Source organism: Phacochoerus africanus, chromosome 12, assembly GCF_016906955.1.
Source record: "Phacochoerus africanus isolate WHEZ1 chromosome 12, ROS_Pafr_v1, whole genome shotgun sequence".
In the NCBI taxonomy this organism is placed as follows: domain Eukaryota; kingdom Metazoa; phylum Chordata; class Mammalia; order Artiodactyla; family Suidae; genus Phacochoerus; species Phacochoerus africanus.
The window spans coordinates 36,309,212-36,321,440 of NC_062555.1; positions in this window are offsets into that span (position 1 = coordinate 36,309,212).

Sequence of the window (12,229 nt, forward strand, 5' to 3'; positions counted from 1 at the left end):
TTGGAAGCCCAAAGCTCTCCTTGTGACACTGGATCACTTGTCCTCTTCCAGATGACCATTTGCTACATTATTATTACTGGGTTGTCAGTGAAAAACCTTAAAAGCAGTTGAAAATTGAATGTCTAATCACTATCATTCACATTAAGACATAAAGGCATTTTGGGAGTTCCCATCGTAGCTCAGTGGAAACGAATCTGACTAGCATCCATGAGGACACAGGTTAGATCCCTGGCCTAGCTCAGTGGGTTAAGGATCCGGCGTTGCCATGAGCTGTGGTGTAGGTTGCAGATGTGGCTCAGAGCCTGAGTTGCTGTGGCTGTGGTGTAGGTTGGCAGCTACAGCTCTGATTTGACCCCTAGCCTGGGAACCTCCATGTGCCACAAGTATGTCTCTAAAAAAAAATAATAAAATAAAAATAAAAAGCTCACCAAGAGGTAAAAGCATTTTAATAGATTAATTTCTTAAATCTCTAGAATAGTGGAGAGAAGAGAAAGATTTTATTTTGTTTCAGGCATATGTACGATGATTTGGAAGTGAGACACTAGTCAAGAGGTACTTCCAACAACAACAACAACAACAATAACAACAACAAAAGACAAAAAAAAAAAAAAAAGGAGTTCCCGTCGTGGCGCAGTGGTTAACGAATCCGACTAGGAACCATAAGGTTTCGGGTTCGGTCCCTGCCCTTGCTCAGTGGGTTAACGATCCGGCGTTGCCGTGAGCTGTGGTGTAGGTTGCAGACGCGGCTCGGATCCCGCGTTGCTGTGGCTCTGGCGTAGGTCGGTGGCTACAGCTCTGATTCAACCCCTAGCCTGGGAACCTCCATATGCCGAGGGAGCGGCCCAAGAAATAGCAACAACAACAACAACAATAACAACAACAAAAGACAAAAAAAAAAAGAGGTACTTCCATGTTGCCCCTTAGCTACACTTCCATTTCATCCCAGAAAGACAGGGGTCAGGAACTCATTCTCCCATCTGAATATCTGTGAACTCCAAGGGCGAAGCCAAAACAGAAACACTTCATAAACTTTACTTCCATTCTCCTTCCACCTTCTACTCCTACTTCCCCTCTCTCCACTCAGAGTTAAACATTAAAAATTTTAAAAGCTCTTGAGTAAATAGCTTGATAATATTTTGTGATGTTCATAATGTAAAATTATCAGGGACAATCTGCCAATTTGTATTTCCCAGAAATGCAACCTAACAAAAACATCTTAGTTCTCTAGTTCTTTTCCACAAAAAGAAAAAAACAGATTAAATAAACTTGGGCTTATGCAGCTCTGTTTCATTTCATTAGCACTGAGGTCCCATAAAGCTGACATAAAAATCAAGCCATCATGGAAAAGGAATATTATCAAATATGTACTTAGAGCTGATTTATACTGAAATTTTTAAATGCACTGTGAGTCTGCTGCCCTGAACCTAAAAGCCCAGTGGATACCAATAGTATGAATTCACAAATATAAAAAAGATGACACCAAATTTATTGAATTTACTTATGGGATAATCACCTGTCTTACATTCCAAATTGTTAGATATTGCCCTAAAACCTTGGTCTCCTGGAATTCCCATTGTGGCTCAGCAGTAACAACATGACTAGTAACCATGAGGATGAGGGTTGAATCCCTGGCCTCATTCAGTGGATTAAGGATCTGGTTTTGCCTTGAGCTGTGGTGTAGGTCCCCGACATGGCTCATATCTGCTATGGCTGTGCTGTAGGCCAGCAGCTGCAGCTCCGATTAGACCCCCAGCCTGGGAATCTCCACATGCCACAGGTGCAGCCCTAAAAAGCAAAAAATAAAAAAATGTTAAAAATAAAAGCTTGGCGTCCTATTGTTCATTCCAATGTTTGAGAAATAATCAAGAAAGATAATTCACAAAAGAAGAAATACAAATTATCAGATTGGCAATGATAATAACTTGTAAATATTTGAGAGACTAAGAAAACACAAACCAAACACTTCAGGTAGGAATATGAACTGGAAAACCTTTTTTTTTTTTTTTAAGTAATAATAGCTATCACTAAGTATTTACCATGTGTTAGGCACTGTGTTAACTGCCTTAAAAGAGTATTTTCACATTATCTCTGTTTTATGGATAAGGAAACTGATGTTCAAAAAAGATTAAGTAACATACCCAAGAACACAAAAACAGTGCAAAAAAAAAAGACCTAGAATGCAATTTGGCAACAAATATTAAATGTCTTTAAAATTTGTAAATTTTATTTTTTTTATTTTTATTTACTTATTTAGTCATTCTAGGGCCGCACTCACAGCATATGGAAGTTCCCAGGCTAGGGGTCAAATCAGAGTTGTAGCTGCCCGCCACAGCCACAGCCACAGCAATGCCAGATCCAAGCTGAATCTGTGACCTACGCCACACCTCACGGCAATGCTGGATCCCTAACCCACTAAGCGAAACCAGGGATTGAACCAGCATCCTCATGGATACTAGATGGGTCCATTTCCACTGAGCCAGCAGAGGAAATCCTAAAATTTGTGTATTTGTAGAACCAGCAAGTCTTCCTGGAGTTATCGTAAATAATTAGAGAAATATACAACTATATTTATACAGTGATGTCCAATGTAACATTATTTATAAAAAGGAGAGCTTCTTAAAAATTAAGCATACGTGGAGTTCCCGTCGTGGCTCAGTGGTTAACGAATCCGACTAGGAACCATGAGGTTGCGGGTTCGATCCCTGCCCTTGTTCAGTGGGTTAACGATCTGGCATTGCTGTGAGCTGTGGTGTAGGCCGAAGACGCGGCTTGGATCCTGCGTTGCTCTGGCTCTGGTGCAGGCTGGCAGCTACAGCTCCGATTCGACCCCTAGCCTGGGAACCTCCATATGCCACAGGAGTGCCCCAAGAAATGGCAAAAAGACAAAAAAAAAAAAATTAAGCATACACCCGCAATGTGATCCTGTCATCCTACTCCCAGGTGAGTATCCAGGAGAAATGAAAGTGGATGTTTATACAAAGACTTGTACCAAAAAAAATTGAAAAAAAAAAGTGTCAAATGTTCAAAGCAGCTTCCTTAACAATAGCCAAAAACTGAAAACAATGCAAATATATCCATCAACAGGTGAATGGATAAACAAGATGTAGTACATCTGTTCACTGGAATATATACTCAGCAGCAAAAAGGAATGAAATATTGATATATGCCTGAATATGCAACATGGATAAACCTCAAAATCATTATGCTAAGGAAAAAAATTCAGATACAAAAGTTACACATTATATGATGCCATTTACATAAAATGCACAAGAATGCAAACTAACTTATAGTGAAAAAAAAAATCAGTAATTGCCTGAGGCCAGGAGCAGAAGGAATAAACTACATAGAGATATAAGGGGAAGGGTGATGATGGAAATGTTTTGTATCTTCATTATGGTAGTTGCTTCACAGGTATATATAAACAAAATTCATCAAACCATACCCTTCAAAAGAATGCAGCTTATTATATATACATTACACTTCAATAAAGTTAAGGGTTTTTTTTTTGGGGGGGGGGGGGGGGTTATGATCACATCCAAAGCATATGGAAGTTCCTGAGCCAAGGACTGAATTGAAGCAATGCAGGATCCTGTAACCCTCTTCACCAGGCTGGGGATCAAACCTATGCTTCTGCAGTGACCCAGGCCAGGCCATGGCAGTCAGATTCTTAACCCACTCTGCCATAGCAGGAACTCCTAAAGTTAAGCAGGTTTTTTGGGGGGTTTTTTTTGGGGGGTTGTCTTTTTGCCATTTCTTCTTTTTGCCTCCCACAGCATATGGAGGTTCCCAGGCTAGGGGTCGAATTGGAGCTGTAGCCACTGGCCTACACCAGAGTCACAGCAACACGGGATCCAAGCCAAGTCTGCAACCTACACCACAGCTCACAGCAATGCCGGATCCTTAACCCACTGAGCAAGGCCAGGGATCGAACCCGCAACCTCGTGGTTCCTAGTCGGATTCATTAACCACTGAGCCATGATGAGAACTCCTTAAGTTAAGGTTTTTGTTGTTGTTGTTGTTGATAACATTTTTTTTTATAAAGTTAAGTTTTTTAAAAGCTTACAGGAGCTTGTCTTAAGATATTTTTTTTTTTTTTCCTAAACTCTGTATACAGGAATTCTAGGTCTCTACATTGGTTTTAAACTTACTAACAATAAAAACAACAATAATTGCAACTAATAATAATATTCCAGAAACTATCCTATCAAAATCCCAATGTTGCTTTCACAGAAAGAGAAAAATCCATCCTAAAATTCACACGGAATCTCAAGGGACCCCTCAAACAGTAAAAACAACCTTGAAAAAGAATGTCAAAGTCAGAGGTTTCATACTTCCTATTTCAAAACGTATTACCATGTACAGTAACCAAAATAGTGTGGTACTGGCACAAAGATACACATGCAGAAGAATGGAGTAAAATAGAGAGCCCAGGGGAAAAAAACACCCTGGCATATATGGTCAAATTATTTTTGACAGGAGTGCCAAGACCATTCAACACCATTCAATATATCTTGGTGATGGGAAAACTGAATATTCACATGCAAAAGAATGAAGTTGAGCCCTTATACGCCACACATACAATATGTAAAAATTAACACAAAATAGATCAAAGAGCTAAATATGAAACTTTCAGAAGAAAACATAAGCAAGGGAGTACCCGTTGTGGCACAGTGGTTAACGAATCCGACTCAGAACCATGAGGTTGCAGGTTCGATTCCTGGCCTCGCTCAGTAGGTTAAGGATTCTGCGTTGCCATGATCTGTGGTGTAGGTCGCAGACACGGCTCAGATCTGGCATTGTTGTGGCTGTGGAGTAGGCCAGTGGTTACAGCTCTGATTAGACCCCTAGCTTGGGAACTCCCATATGCCACAGGTGTGGCCCTAAAAGGCAAAAATAAATAAATAAATTAATTAATTAATTAAACTTTCAGGGAAAAATGGTGTAGAAACAAACTTATCTTTTACGTATGCCACTTTAAGCCATCCCACCTTTCCTTTCCTGTTATTGTTCATTTCTCCAAATAATATTGTTTTCTTCCACTGCACTTCCCTCATTTAAAAAAAAAAAAAATTTCAACAGGTGAAATAGTTCCAAATAAATTAAATGATGCGTAGCAACTAACCATGAAATAAGGGGATGCAAGGTAGAATAATCCAGAGCAAATATAAATTGATACATTTCAGAATCATCTGCCAAACATACTTAATAAGGAGTCACATACTAAACCAGGTGTCTTCTGGGTTTTTGAAAATGAAATAGTGGAAGACACAATATTTCTGCTATCTCCTAGGATATTTCTAAGGAAGAGTTCATAGTAGTGAAGCAGAGAAAACAACAATATGAAGCACCTAGAGTTCCTGTGGTGACTCACTGGGTTAAGGACCCAACATCGTTTCTGTGTGGAAGCAAGTTCAATCCCCAGCCTTGCTCAGTGGGTTAAGGATCTGGCATTGCTGCAAGTTGCAGTGTTGGTCACAGATGCAGCTCAGATCCAGTGTTGCCATGGCTTTGGCATAGGCCACAGCTGCAGCTTCCATTGGACCCTTGGCCCAGGAACTTTCATATGCTTCAGGTGCAGCCATGAAAAGAAAAGAAAAAAAAAATGTGAAGTTCTGGAGTGGAGTTTCTGGGATTTAATTCCCACTCTATCATGAAAAAGCCTATTTGTGTTAGAGAAATTTATTTAACCTCCTTGTACCAATGTTTCCAAATCTGGCAAAGAGAATGGTATAGCATTGTTCTAAAAATAAAATAAAATAATTAGTTTCTCTTCAAGATGATGGAAGAGCCAAATGCTTTTGGTTAGTCACTCTGAAAACCTTATTTAAATAGTAAAAGTCATTTTCAGAGTATAAATTCACAACATTTAAGAAAAAGGAAAGCCATTAGGAAACAAGTTATTTTAACAAATTTTTGGAAAACAGTAAGATGATGAAGCATTGGGAGTTCCTGTCGTGGCTCAGTCGTTAACAAATCTGACTAGCACCCATGAGGACTCAGGTTCAATCCCTGGCCTTGTTCAGTGGGTTAAGGATCCAGTATTGCCATAAGCTGTGGTGGAGGTTGTAGACGCGACTTGGATCTTGCGTTGCTGTGGCTGTGGTGTAGACTGGCAGCTACAGCTCCGATTAGACCCCTAGCCTGGGAACCTCCATATGTTGCAGGTGTGGCCCTAAAAAGAAAAAAAAGGAAAAAAAAGGTGATGAAGCATTGATAGCTAATAAAGTAGGGCAAGAGGAACCATTACTCAGAACATAAGTGGAAAAGACCACAGTGGAAGAGTGCACCAATCTTACTTGAAAAAATTAAAAATGCTTAGAGCCAGGAAATTCTGGTTAGGATGGACAACAGGAACAGAGCTGAGTCTGACAGCAGGGTTATTATTTAAAGCCTGTATATGGAACGCACCCACTCTCCTCCCAAAAACCAGAGAGAAAAATAGCCATCATACAGGTGATTATTTTCTGTGCAAATAATAATGATAATGAGGGAAGTGGTTCAAGACGGCAATAGAGGAAGATCTTGAAATCACCTCCTCCCACAGGCACAACAAATCTATAGCTACATAAGGAACAATGCCCTCTAGGAAGGACCTGAAAACCAGCTCAATGGTTGTCACACAACAATTAGTAAAAATACCATATCAAGATAGGTAGGAGAGAGGCAGAGATGTGGTCTCACAAAAAGCCCCCCCGCCCCCAGCATGATGACCCACAATCAGGAGGGATCTGATAAATACAGAACTACTCCCTTAGGAGCAAAAGGAAAGCGCTCCACATCAGGCACCCCAACCCTTAGGAGCTACACCAGAGAGATAAACTCCCAAAATGGAGCTTGCATAGAGGAGTACCATAGGGCTGTAGAGAAAGGAGATTCTGCTCTTCAAGGGCATGCATACACACTCACATACCCTAGGACCTAGAGGATCCATGGCTCAGATTCAATTCCTGACCCAAGAACTTCCACATGCCACAGGCATTGCCAAAAAACAAAACCACAAAAAAAATAAAATAAATAAATAAATAAATAAATAAATAAAATAAAATGTGAGGAGCATGGTAAAAAAGGTAGAGTTTTAGAATGCATTCAAACTTAATTTGCAATCTACTTAGTAGACTATTATATGTATATAGATATAGATAGAATAGATAGATAGATATGCCATTACATGTGAGCGTCATGGTAACCACAAAGCAAAAATCTATAGTAGATACACAAAAGATAATGAGAAAGGAACCTAAGCATAACACTAAAAAATACCATCAAACCAAAGGGAAGAAAGGAAGACAAGAAGAAAGGAACTATAAAACAGCCAGAAAACAATTAACAAAATGGCAATAAGTACATACTTATCAATAATTACTTTAAGTGTAAATGGAGTAAATTCTCCAAAAGACATAGAATGGTGGGATGGATTAAAAAAAAAAAAAACTCATATATATGCTGCCTACAAGAGGCTCACTTCAGTGTAAAGACATGCACAGACTGAAAGGATGAAAAAGATGTTTCATGCAAGTGGAAACCAAAAGAAAGCTGGATTAACTATATTTATATTACACAAAATTAACTTTAAAACAAAGACTATAATAAAAGACAAAGATGGACATTATACAATGATAAAGGGGTCAATCCAGTAAGATGATATAACATTTGTAAATACTTATGCACACAACATAGAAGTAACTAAATATATAAAGCAAATATTACCAGATCTAGAGGGGGAAATTGACAGCAATACAATTATAGCAGTAGACTTAAAACATCCTACTTACATCACTGGATAGATCGTACAGACAGAAAATTAATATGGAAGCACCAGCCTTAAACTACACATTAATTCTCTTGTGACACAGCAGGTTAAGGATCTGGCATTGTCCCTGCAGGGACTTGGGTCTCTGAAAGAATTTATGTAGAGTGGTGTTATTTTTAATATTTGGAAGAATTCAGTAGGGATCCCATCTAGGCCTGGATTTAAGTTTTTAAATAATAGATCACCCTTTTAAAATGTACAATTGACTGTGGTTCTTAGTATATTAATAAAATTATGCAATTATTATCACTATGTAATTTCAGAGTAAGTAAATCATCCCCAAAAGAAACTCCATATCCATTAGCAGTCATTCAACAGTCATCCTCTCTCCTACTCTTGGCAAACACAAATTACTTTTTGTCTCTATGGCTTTGGCTATTACAGATATTTCATATAAAGTGGGATCATGCACTGTGTGGTGTTTTGTATTATTTTTCCACTTAGAGTAATGCTTTTCAAGATTCATCCATGCTGACCCATGTATCAATACTTCACTCCTTTTCATGAATAGTATTCCACTGTATGTACATACCACATGTGTCTATCCATTTATCAGTTGATAAACATTTGCATTGTTTCCCCTTTTTAGTTATTATGAATGATGCAGCTATGAACATTCATGTACAAGTTTATGTACATGATATACACTTTCAATTTTCTTGGGTAAGAATGGAATTGCTAAGTCATGTGGTAACTCTAGGTTTAAGAATTGCCAGTTTTCCAAAGTGGCTGTACCATTTTACAGCCCCATCAACATACGAGGTTTTCAATTTCTTCATATCCTTGCCAAAAATAGTTGATTTACTGTCTTTTCAATTATAGCTATCCTAGTGAATGAATAGTATCTCATTGTGGTTTTCAATTACATTTCCCTAATGACTAATAATGTTGAGCATTTCATGTATTTTTTGGCCATTCATAGATCTTCTTTGAAGAAATATCTATTCAAACATTTTGCCCATTTTTAAATGGGATTGTCTGAGGTTCCGCTATGTTGCAATGGTGTATATCATGTACATAAACTCCAGCATCTCTGGAGCTCCAGGAAACAGGTTTGATCCCCAGCCCGGCACAATGGGTTAAGGATCTGGCATTGGACAGCTGCAGAGTAGGTCACAACTGCAGCTTGAGTCTGATCCCTGGACCAGGAACTCCATTACGTCATCAGGCAGCCAAAAAAATTAAATAAATTGGGTTACCTTTTTATTGTTGAGTTGTAGGATTTTAGATACTAGTCTTTTATCAGATATGTAATTTACAAATATATTCTCCCATTCTAAGGGTTGTCTTTTCACTTTTTATTTTTTGTCTTTTGTCCTTTTTTGTTAGGGCCACACCCACGGCATATGGAGGTTCCCAGGCTAGGGGTCTAATCGGAGCTGCAACCACCAGCCTATGCCAGAGCCACAGCAACACCAGATCCAAGCCGCCTCTGTGACCTACACCACAGCTCACTGCAACACTGGATCCTTAACTCATTGAGCGAGGCCAGGGATTGAACCCACAACCTCACGGTTCCTAGTCAGATTCGTTTCATTTCAGCTGCACCACAACAGGAACTCCTGTCTTTTCATTTCCTTGATAGTCTTTTTTTAAAGATTTTTATTTTTTCCATTATAGTTGATTTACAATATTCCACCAATTTCTGTTGTGCAAAGTGAACTAGTCATAAATATGTATTCTTTTTCTCACATTATCCTCCACCATGTTCCAACACAAGTGACTGGATATAGTTCCCTGTTGATAGTCTTTCAAAGCACAAATTCAAAAAAAAAAAATATGAAATCCAATTTATTTCTTCTTTGGTCACTGTACATAAGAAAACATCCTGGAGTTCCCGTCGTGGCGCAGTGGTTAACGAATCCGACTAGGAACCATGAGGTTGCGGTGTTCGATCCCTGCCCTTGCTCAGTGGGTTAACAATCCGGCGTTGCCGTGAGCTGTGGTGTAGGTTGCAGACGCGGCTCGGATCCCGCGTTGCTGTGGCTCTGGCGTAGGCCGGTGGCTACAGCTCCGATTTAACCCCTAGCCTGGGAACCTCCATATGCCGAGGGAGCGGCCCAAGAAATAGCAACAGCAACAAAAAAGAAAAAAAAAAAGAAAAGAAAAGAAAACATTACCCCATCCCAAGGATACTAAAACATACAGTGTTTTCTTCCAAAGTGTTTTATTGTTATAGCTATCACATTTGGGTATGTGATACTCTGGGTTAGTTTTTGTATGTAATGTGAGGTATAGGTTCAACTTCATTCTTTTTCATGTGGCTATGAAGTTGTCCCAACACTATCAATTGAGAAGTCTATTATTTCCTCTTGTCAAAAATAGAATCAAATACTTTAACAAATTTGAAGCTATTTGGATTTTTCCCTTTCTCCTATCTGTAGTTTTTCAGGTATTTGACCATTTCATATAAATTTTTTAAAGCCTCAGTATTTATTCATAATATCCTCTTAGATTTTTAATGTCTATAGAAATAGCGAATGATGCCTCCATTTCCTTTCTGGTATTTCTCTCCTCACACTTCTTTCATTTTAATCTTCTCAAGGAAGCAACTCGACTTTATTAGTCCTAGCATGTTTGACTATTTTAAGAAATTATGCTCTTTATTTTTACTTCTCTCTTCTTTGTGCTTAACTTGCAGCTTCTATAACTTACTGGGATAAACACTATACTCACTGACTTTTAGCCTTTATTCTTTTCTAAAGACGTAAAATCCCCTCTAAGCATTTTTATCTACAACTCATGAATTTTGATACTTTATTTTTTAAATTAAGTATTTTCTTTTATTTATTTATTTATTTTTTTTTTGTCTTTTGTCTTTTTAGGGCTGTACCTGTGGCATATGGAAGTTCCCAGGCTAGAGGTCAAATTGGAGCTGCAGCCACCGGCCTATGCCATAGCCACAGCACACAGGATCCGAGCCTTGTCTGCAACCTGCATCACAGCTCATAGCAACACCAGACCCTTAACCCACTGAGCAAGGCCAGGGATCAAACCCACATCCTCATGAACACTAGTCGAGTCCCATTAACCCCTGAGCCATGACAGGAACACCAATATTTTCTAATTTTCATTGTAGATTCTTCCTTAACACAAGGTTACTTTGGAGTATGTTTTGCACTTTTTAAACATAAGAGATTTTCTATTTTTTTTTTGTACCTAATTTTTTTTGGCCACACCCATGGCATGCAGAAGTTCCCAGGCCAGGGAACAAACATGCACCACAGCAGTGACCCAAACCACAGCAGTGACCAGATAATTAACCTGTTAAGCCACCAAGGAACTCCCTATCTTAGTTATGGTCACAGAATATACTGTATGGTTACAATTCTTTGAGTCTTGTTTAGATTTGATTCCTGGTACAGAAAATGGTCAGTTTTTGTAAATGTTCCATGTCCATGAAAAAAATGTGTATTATCTATTTGTTAAGTAGGGTAGCATATACATGGTGATTAGGTCAATTCTATCTTTTATAACCTTTATTACTAAGTGTGTGATCTTCCTCTGTGATTACAGATTTCTCTATTTCTCCCTGTAGTTCTGATAAACTTAGAGCCTATGTGTTAAACTCAATAAATTTAGAATTGCTAAATCTTCCTAATGAACCAGTCTTTTTATCAACTTTAGTCTCTCTTGCTAGTCTCTTTACTTACTAGCAAGTCTTCTGCCTGATAGCCTGATATTAACATAGCCACAGCAGCTTTCTTTTGGCTAGTGTTTATATATTTTATCCTTTCACTTTTCTGTATCCTGACATTTTATGTGTCTCTTTTGTATATACAGGCATGCCTCAGATATCATGGGTTCAGTTCCAGACATCCATAATAAAGTGATTATCACAATAAAGTGAATCACACAAATCTTTTCGGTTTCCCAGTGCATATAAAAGCTATGGTTACACTTGGGAGCTCCCTGATGACTCAGCAAGTTTGATCCCTGGCCTGGAGTTCCCTGGTGGCTCAGCAAGTTTGATCCCTGGCCTAGGAACCTCCACATGCCAGGGAAGGGTCAGAAACAAAACAAAAACAACAATAAAAGTTATGTTTAATTATACGTTGGACCATTAAGTGTACAATAGCACTATGTCTAAAAAAACTGCAGGAGTTCCCACTGCGGCAGAGAGGATTAAGGATCTGGCACTGCTGTAGCAGCTGTGGCTTGAATTCAGTCCCTGGCCTATTGCGTACAATATACAGAGGGCATGAAAGTGGGCTGAGGAATTCATGAAACACTTCAGTGGGCATCTAAAGCTAAAGATGAGTGGAAATACGAAAGAACCTGGGAGGAGGAGCACTGTAAATCTGACTATGAAAGCATGCGGAATCTTCCCCACATCTGGGAAACAACTATGACTAGAATTTAGTGGCAGACCATGTAGGTGATGAATAAGGTGAGATTAGGCTGAAAAGGAAAGCAAGG